We start from the raw sequence: 9,260 nt of genomic DNA on the forward strand, positions 1-9,260 counted from the left end.
ATTCCTCAACAGAATTAGCGACGACAAGAGATTTTGAACTGAATAATAACACGAATTTCCTGTTTTTAGTCGACATTTAATTTCTTCGTGAATATGATTTTCGTCTGTTAATACTGATTCTAGATATTTAAAAGTATCCACTCTATCAAAAGTATTATTTAATATTTTAACGCATTCATAATTTGCCGTATTACGGTCCCGGCGCACTTCCATGTATTTAGTTTTCTCTGCATTTACTTCTAAACCCTTGTCCATGCAAGCGTTTAATAAGATCTCTGCATTTCTTTCTATTATTCTCCTATCTTCTCCTATTAAATTTACATAATCAGCGTACGCATAACCTGGTGAACACCGTTCAGCTCTACGCCCTGGTTGCTATCTTTGATTTTCCTTATAGCGTATTCCAGGACAAAGTTAAATAATAATGGCGACAACGCATCTCCTTGTTTCAGGCCATTCTCGACGTGAAAGTTCGTAGCCCAAAATTTTCCTACCCAGATTTTACTTTGCGATTCATTTAAACATGCCCTAATTGATCTAATTAATTTTTCGATATTCCAAATTCTGTAAGAACGTTGTACAATGTTTCTCTCCTAACCGAGTCGTAAGCCTTTCTAAAATCAATAAATAGTTGATGTACCGGACTACTGTATTCTCACTTCTTTTGGAGTATTTGGCGAATGGTAAATATTTGGTCGATAGTTGATCGATTTCGTCTAAATCTACACTGATAATCTCCAATAATTTCATCTGCGTATGGGGTCAATGTTGCTAATAAAATATTTGAAAAGATTTTATAGGATGTTGACAGAAGAGAGATGCCTCGATAATTATTACAGTCAGTTTTGTCGCCTTTCTTGTGGATTGGAACAATGATTGATTCTTTCCATTCTTGTGGCAATTCTTCCTTGTTGTAGATAAGGAGAATGAGTTTGTGTATCTTGTTCTACAATTTTTCGCCTCCAGCTAAAATTAACTCAGCCGGAATTTTGTTTACACCCGGAGATTTGTGTTTCTTTAATTTCTTTATAGCTATTTCTAGTTCTATTCAATTGGGTTGTGGAATATACGGTTCTGCGGTGTGTATCTCTCTTTCTCCACGAACATTACTTTTTGGCTGCGTGTTAAGCAAATCGTCAAAGAAATCTTTCCGTCTATTTAAAATGCTACCTGTATCAGTGAGAACTGTTCCATCAGCTTTCTTTAATATAAGCACGAGGTTGATAGCCTTTCTTAAGTTCGTTGATCCCTTTATACATGTCCCGAATGTTTTTATTTTTACTATTATCTTCAAGTTCCTAAATTTTAGCTTTCAAAAAGTCGCGTTTATTTGCTCGAAAAGTTTTGGAAGTTTTCCGCCTGATGTCTAAGAAATTTTGTGTAGTTATTTCATTCGGATTTTGTAGCCAACGTAATTTTACCTGTTTTCTCTTCTCTGCTAGTTCGAACCATGGTTTGTTCCTACGTATTTCCGCGTGTTCCAGTTTTTCTTTAGAGGGAGCATGCTTCGTAAGCAAAGAAGTAATTCAATGCTGGAATATTTTTCTCCATAATCTTAAGATTGTATCTGTTAACTAAACAGTATATGACATGTGTCAGTTTTCTGTAACGATTCTTGTAATGTTATTGAGATTATCATCATTTTGCTCAAAGAGTATTTTTGCGTCATACATAATTGATATTCTTTCTTCGTAGTTTTTGGGAAGTCATTATTTATATTATTATACTACTTGAATATACCCATGCTTCGCACGGGGGCTGTATTAAGAATCAACTCCGGTAGGAGTATCACCATTAATTTCAGTGATTGCGAAAACTATGAATTCGACACTAATGTCGGTCACTTTCTCCTACTTTTACATGTCCCGGTTAATGCCCCCCTGAGACCCCCCTGGTTCTAATTTTGACAAAAACATTTCACTCTGATCTGGAGCCTGGACAAGGTATCAGTGACCAAACTTTCGTAATTCTCGGTCAACTTGTCTGGTCCCCAGGCCGCACACAGATAGACAGACACACAAAAACACACAAACACACAAACAAAGTCTTTATTTTATTTATATTATATTATTATAAAACAATTTTAACGTGGATCTTGGTGGATGCCTAATTAAAAACATACCAATTATAAATACGAACGTAATAAGATTTCAGAATTTGTTCACGGCAGTGATTTGTAATACTGATATGTCCTACTACTTCATCTACGTCGCCTAATATATAATATATTCTACAACAGTTGATCAGATTCATCTACCGTAATATAAGTTTCATCTCCCTTCTCTAGAATAAGCCTCAAATCTGCCCACCTCTCAATATTGAAGACAACCAATGGCGTATTTAGGATTTTGTTTCGAGGAGCTATGCCCAACACAAGAAAGGAAGTGGGCAATTGCCCACCTGAGTTTGAAAACAAAATATATTTTAATTTATGCATAAATTGAAGTCATAATGGCAAGAAATGCAGACCGATAAATCTATATGATATGATACAAAAATTCACGAGTGAATCTAACGCTTTATTCTATTCATACAAGAAAAAGGAAGCATCCTCTTTGCCTTCTTAATTTCCCGGGCAAATTATTTTGCCGGTTTGATTTTCTTTAATTCAAACATTTCCTTCTTTTAAAAATAACTAGACGATATAATTTTTCCTTTGTTATAATAACTAAAGTCCCGTCATGTTGATATCCGCGCAAGTTGGAATGGAACACCAGTTTCGCTTATCAGCTCCTCTTAGTTTTGGTGTTACTGATGACGGCCGTCTTGAATCACAACTGACAACGGTCGATAAAGTATGACAGGCGAAAGTAACGTCAAGAAAAAGAAACAGAAAAGTAGAAAGGACGAAAGAAAGAACAAAAGGACGCAGTTCTTACATGGAATGAAATTTGACAAATACAGTATTATTTCTGAACAAAGAGCATAAGAAAATGGAAAGTCAATGACATTCTTAAAAATGGTAAGAAGGATTATTGTTGTACGTGGAATGCGAAAAACTAACAAATTTATTTCGGAGATAGCTTGAGCCCGATAGCCCCCTAAATATGCCACTGAAGACAATTCTGCTCCCCTGATCCTTCACAGCATTGTTTTTCAACTTCATAAATATTTTGAAAATCGCTTATATATACTGTATATATATATATATATATATATATATATATATATATATATATATATATATATATATATATATATATATATATATATATATATATATATATATATAAAATATGGGAACGGTCTTACCCGTCCCCCCCAATGTTGAAGACAGATTTGCAGCGATGCATCTATCAAAAATAAAAGAGTTAAAGGAGATCAAATCCAATCCATGTTACAAGTGTTGGATTTCAACAGTATATAGTGTATACTTTCTGAAGGAATTTCGAGTATTTCCACCGCTTAGGATTAAGGTCTGCCAAGAAGGAAATGGTGAATTCCCCCAGTGAATTCATAAAAATGTTTAACGATAATTTCCGTTAAAATAAAAAGTTTTATTTTAATGCATTGTGACGTGTGTTTCATTAAGACTTCCGAATCATCCCTTTACATCAGTGGTCGCCAAAAGCTTCTGAGCTATTGTACCGTTTTTAAATCCTACTGTGAGCTAGCAGCCAAAACAACTATAACCATTTTTTGAAAGAAAAAAAGAAATCTTTCATTTATTTTACGACAAATGTACGTTAACACGATCTACCGAAAATGTTCCCTGGAGCTCCTAGTAGCTCGCGATCGACAGTTTGGGGATCACTGCTCTAGATGGAGTTCAAATCAGTGAAGAATAGACGGAAATAGTGATGACGTCAGTTCTTTTTCGCCATGTTTTTTTCTATACAAACGCGTGAAGGGAATGGTATATTTTAAAGTTTAGTACAAACAAGGACAATGGCTGTAAATTTACTTATAATTATAAAATGTTTTAACGACTAATAAAGTTGGTGGGAAAGGGCATAGATTTAGAATATGGAAATGCGTTTAGGAAACTACAAATAAAATCAAGAAAATCCATAAAGAAAGGCTAATAATTAAGGAATCTATTTCTAAAAGCGCCACATCTCTAAGTGATAATGTAGAAATCAAATAATTAATGTAAAAGTTATTATCATGTAATCCACCTTAAGAAGTAATTATACACAACATAAACTCCCTAACGTGCAAATTGACAAACCGTCGGCACAAGGAGAACTGTAAAAATATACGATTTTTAAAAGGGAAAAATCTTTTAGAGCAATATTAATTCTATTGGCACATTTACTTTTCTTATGTCCACTTGTATACGGTATTAGTATCTACAATATTACAAAGTAAACGGGAAAAAACAAGCCTTTGGAAATTTTCAATCCGGACTATCAGTGGATGTTCGTCAGATATTTTCTTATATTCCCTATCAACCTCTTTTTTTTTTAAAAAAAAAAACATTTAGAAACAGTACTGTAAGAAAACATCCAATTATAAAAGGTTCATCCATATATTCTAAACAACTGTTAAACATTAATCATGTTCACGTACGCAATGTTGTGATACTTATATTAATGAATCAAAAATTTCCCAGAATTATTTAAGGTTAATATCTCATTATGAACAAGATGAGTACATTTGTGTTCTCTTTGTGTTTTAGTTTCATTGATTAGAAATGTTTAAAAAGAAACATAAATATTTCATTCACTCTAATGTTTGCAATTCAAAAATAGTTCATCTCTGTTTTCGCTTTGCATTGAGGTTCTTTGTTATTTAAGCAATTTGTTGTTTAGAAAATAAAATGGCGATCACCATGGCAACGAAAAGGATGTGACGTCACACTATTTCAGTCTATAAGGGGTGGATGAACCGCTCCTCCTCCCTGTCCCAAACTTTTTAAAAAAAAGTTCACAAGAACTATCGCAAAATTTATTCCATTTTGATCAATAAATCAATTTCTCAACCTCTTTTATATCAAGATTCCCTTTAACACATTCTTGTATGCTTATTTTTCTTGTATTTCAACATGTGGTTTCTTACAAGCTTCTTTCGTCCATTATGATTAACTGTTTTTTTACGTGTCTGCATATGTTTAATATTCTTCGCTGTATTTGGCAATAAGTATGAAAATAAAAAAATATGTCTATAAAAATAAGAAATTCAAATTTATTTCTAAAATATATATTTTTTGATACTTGATTCTAATTTAATTCATCTTTTTCACTTTCCTTCGCGATCCCCTATAGGAGTCCCGACTGTCACGTTGAGAAACTTTGGAATAAAGCGTTACTTTGGCCCTGACGGTAACATATGTGTACATCATATTTTAAGATTAATATAGTTTATCTCGAGGATTCAAAGTGGCTGGATTTTCATGTCAGTATTCTTTGAACTTGTCTAAATCACTTTCTAATCATTTAGTAATTATATTAATCTTAAAATATTATGTACACATACGTTACCGTCAGGGCCGAAAGGGTTAAAGATTTCACTCAATCCCCAATGCTCGGAGTTGAAGTCAGTCAGAAATTAGGAGAAATTTTATTTCTCCTTCTCTTCTCATCCACTCTATGATGGAAACTACTTGCTTTCCTTCTACAATAGGTTTGGGAAACAGAAGTCATTCGATTTTGATGTAATATGGTGTATATTTTTCTGAGAATTTTCAATCAATTCTTCTGATTGGTATTGAAATGAGTCAATAGTGTAAAAGTGAACCCTTACTACTAACTGTTAATAAATTATTGCGAAAAAATAAAATAAAATATTCCGATTGTTATAAAACATAAATGTATTTTGGTCGAGATTGGAGATTTACTTGTATAGTTTGAGGTTGAAATTAGTGAGATGATCGCTCATTTGCATATTTACACATGTGTTTTCCAGAATAATTTTGCAGAATAAGTACCTAAAAATTATTCGATTCTGACAAAACATCCTTGCTGTCTATCTTTAGGAGATTTTGACGATCCCCATAGCTTAGGATTGAAATCGACAAACAATGAATGAGTGAATTTAATTAATCAATCTGAATTAATAGTATACAGTAATAAAAATCATCTTACAAAACGATAATTCATCATTTCATAATATTTTAGAATCCAAATAGTTTATTTGTTATTTTTCCTGAAGAGTCTACTTCTTTTGTCCTTTGAAGCAGAGCTTCTTAAGTACAGAGCCTGGGACGAATGCAGCAATTTTCCCATCCATGGAACGGATAGTTTCCCACTTGGTCGTAAACAAGTTATTACGTATTTAGTTCCAAATGAAAAATCCGAATACAAAAAGGTTTTCTCCATTTCTTTAAGCTAATAGTTTTACTTGTAGCCAATTTTGCATACACTCTGTGTTTCTTACCGTAACTTAAAGGCATGATAGAGTGTGAAGCAGTGGAACGGCATGGGATTTTGAAATAAAAGCTCAGTGGTTCTAATCTGTCCGAAGCCACTTATTTATTTATAATTTACGTAGTATCATGTAGAATAACGAATTCATGTAAATTTATGTTTATAATTAAACATCTTGGGAATTTAGAAAATAGTTCTTAGAAGAGCTGGTTTATTGTCCCGTGGAATTTATTATGGCATGCAACGCCCTTCTTAATCAATTACGGCTTGAAGGTGTCGTGACATGCTTCCAACAAGCTTTCGTATATAGTTTGGGCTTTCGGTCAACTCTTCTCAAGCCTTTTCAACTAATTCCTACATACTACCTTGTGTGACTGGAAGTGGTAAGGGCTACATATATCTCATTATCCTCTTCATTTTCGACTGCATATTTAGGAACCAATCTCGGACATCTAGATTTGCGTCCCCGAAAAGCCACCCTTGAATCAATCGAAACTTGCGGATAAGAAACTTATCGTGTTGAAAGTGGATTACTCCACATGTATAGAGGACGCGAACAGCTGGCAGCATTATTTCCTGGAGGATGTGTAAATAATGCGCAGCTGTAAATCTCCCCTCTATACGATGTAGTAACTTAAGTCCATGAGAGTGGATGAATCTCCAAGCGGACACATATACCCTAAAAGAGAATCTTCTGTGATAAACAAATACGGGAGTCATGTCTCGTTTCTTTCGGACGGTGCATAATTACAGGACCATAATTTGTTGAAGAAAATATGCACTCGTCACTGAAGATTACGTCTTTCTAGTTACGATTCACATTTTCTTGAGCAAATCAAAGACTCGTAGAGTGTGATCTTCGGACAGGAACATTTTCACTTCTAGAATCCTGGCAAAGAGATTAGCAGCCCTTAGCCATCCCCTTGTGGTACGGCGAGACGCAGGAAAACTTGAGCGAGCTGAAACAAAAACTTCTTCTTTCACACTTCTGTTCTCTGCCATCGCGTCAATATAATGATCTTTCGAATGGGATATCTTGCTTTGTTCAAGATGGCGGTATTAAGGACCTCATGCTTTGTAGCGGTAGTGATTGAACAATGGCACTTATAATTATAATTACCTACAAAATTTGTGATTGTATTGAAATTTAAAATTAATCAAAATTAATCAGCTTTTCTGACAAGCACCTTAGGTTTTTAAATATTACATACTTCTCTGAAAATATAAACAATATACCTAATTATGACGAAGCTTGAGGAAGAAGGCCTTTCTTGCTTGAAATATTGCATCATGGGAGACAATGGATTGTGTGTCCAGGTTGCCAGTTTTCGTGACAATTATGAAGTAAAAATGAAACGTGTATTAGACGGTACGAAAAGATTTGTTTTAATTGTTGAAATGTGGAAGAATAGTGTTATGGTTGTTAATGTAAAATCACTGTGTAGTACGAATAGAAGTAGCATGGATTTGACAATTATCTGGAGTGGATATACATATTGGGGTGGACCTTACTTTCGAACTTCCAAGCTCTTTTTCTTTAGCTTTGCCCCTTAAAATGGTTGCATACCCGACGAAAGCAATCCATGAAAACAATTTTCTCAATTTAATATTGAATGGTCTCTCAAATCACCTCGAGTTTTTAATGCATTTACAATATACAATATGATACAAGGGTACCCTCTAAATATAGAACAGCGAGAAGGAGTGACACCATATCTTGAATAGAAGTAGTGGAGGTACAACCGTATTTATGGGGCCAGGCAAAAGTCTGGATACACCCCCTATAAAAGTCGAACGGTGTGAGGAATCATAACGTCTTTTGGTATGGTGTGTCTATTGGTGGGGGCGCAACTTATAGGAGCTATGGCAACAAGCGGCGGCTATCTTGAAATCCACCATCTTGGATTTGGGTTACGTTTTTCAAATCAGAACGGAGTCATGTCGCATGTCATTTGAAACTGCCTTTTTCTGGGGAATAAGTTGTGTCCCCACCTATAGACACCCCATACCAAATGACACATTCATCACACTCTTCGACTTTTATAGGGGTGTATCCAGACTTTTGCCTCATCCTTTATTACTATATAGTATTATCATGGATTATATCATGATAACAAATTCAGACCCAAAATGGATGGAATATCATAGATCATTCCAATATCTTGGATTCATGACTAGTGTTGTGAAGGCCTGAAAAAAACCGGAAATTTTGGGTAAAAAACAGTTTTTTTTACCGTTTTTCCCAAGCTATAGCACGGCCAACAAGAGATGGTCTCTGACGTTTCTTACTACATGCGGTGGGATATTGCAGCCCCTACTTTGATACCAGTGTTACCAACCACGATCACTCTGTCTTATATCATTAATTAAATTGCCACTACAGTTGCACCGAAAAAAACCTTGACATGCAAGTAGTGGCAATGTCACTGCGAGCTGTCAGAGACGTTCTCTTACTGGACGCACTATAGGAAGAAAACGGAAATTTTGGGAAAAATTGAAATTTTCGAATATTTTATTACATTATGCTTTTAAAGTGAAAACTATTTTATATTTACTAGTTTACAGTTAACATCGTTGAGTACTTAGGGAAAATTTGTGGCAACAAATATATGTGCACCACCCCTTTGAAACTAGCACCGTGATAGAATGGAGTTATGGTTACAAAAGATACTAAAATATAATCCTAGCTAGATTAATTAATATAGACGCATTTAAATCTTCTTAAGCAATCTTATGAAGTTATTGCTTTATGGCAGGGAAATGTTAAATTAACGGGGCCAGAATCATTTTAGTTAATACCAGTATGTTAAAATCAAATATATATTTTATGGAGATGCGTATCTTCCTTAACTGTACAAAGTGATTGGAAATTTAACCCATTACAAAAAAAGAAAAATCTTTTGTTCGGAAATATTGGCAAAAATCGGAAAATATAATTTTAAAACTGTTTCT

The sequence above is a fragment of the Thermobia domestica genome, chromosome 3 (assembly GCF_964235325.1).
Source record: "Thermobia domestica chromosome 3, izTheDome1.hap1.1, whole genome shotgun sequence".
In the NCBI taxonomy this organism is placed as follows: Eukaryota; Metazoa; Arthropoda; class Insecta; order Zygentoma; family Lepismatidae; genus Thermobia; species Thermobia domestica.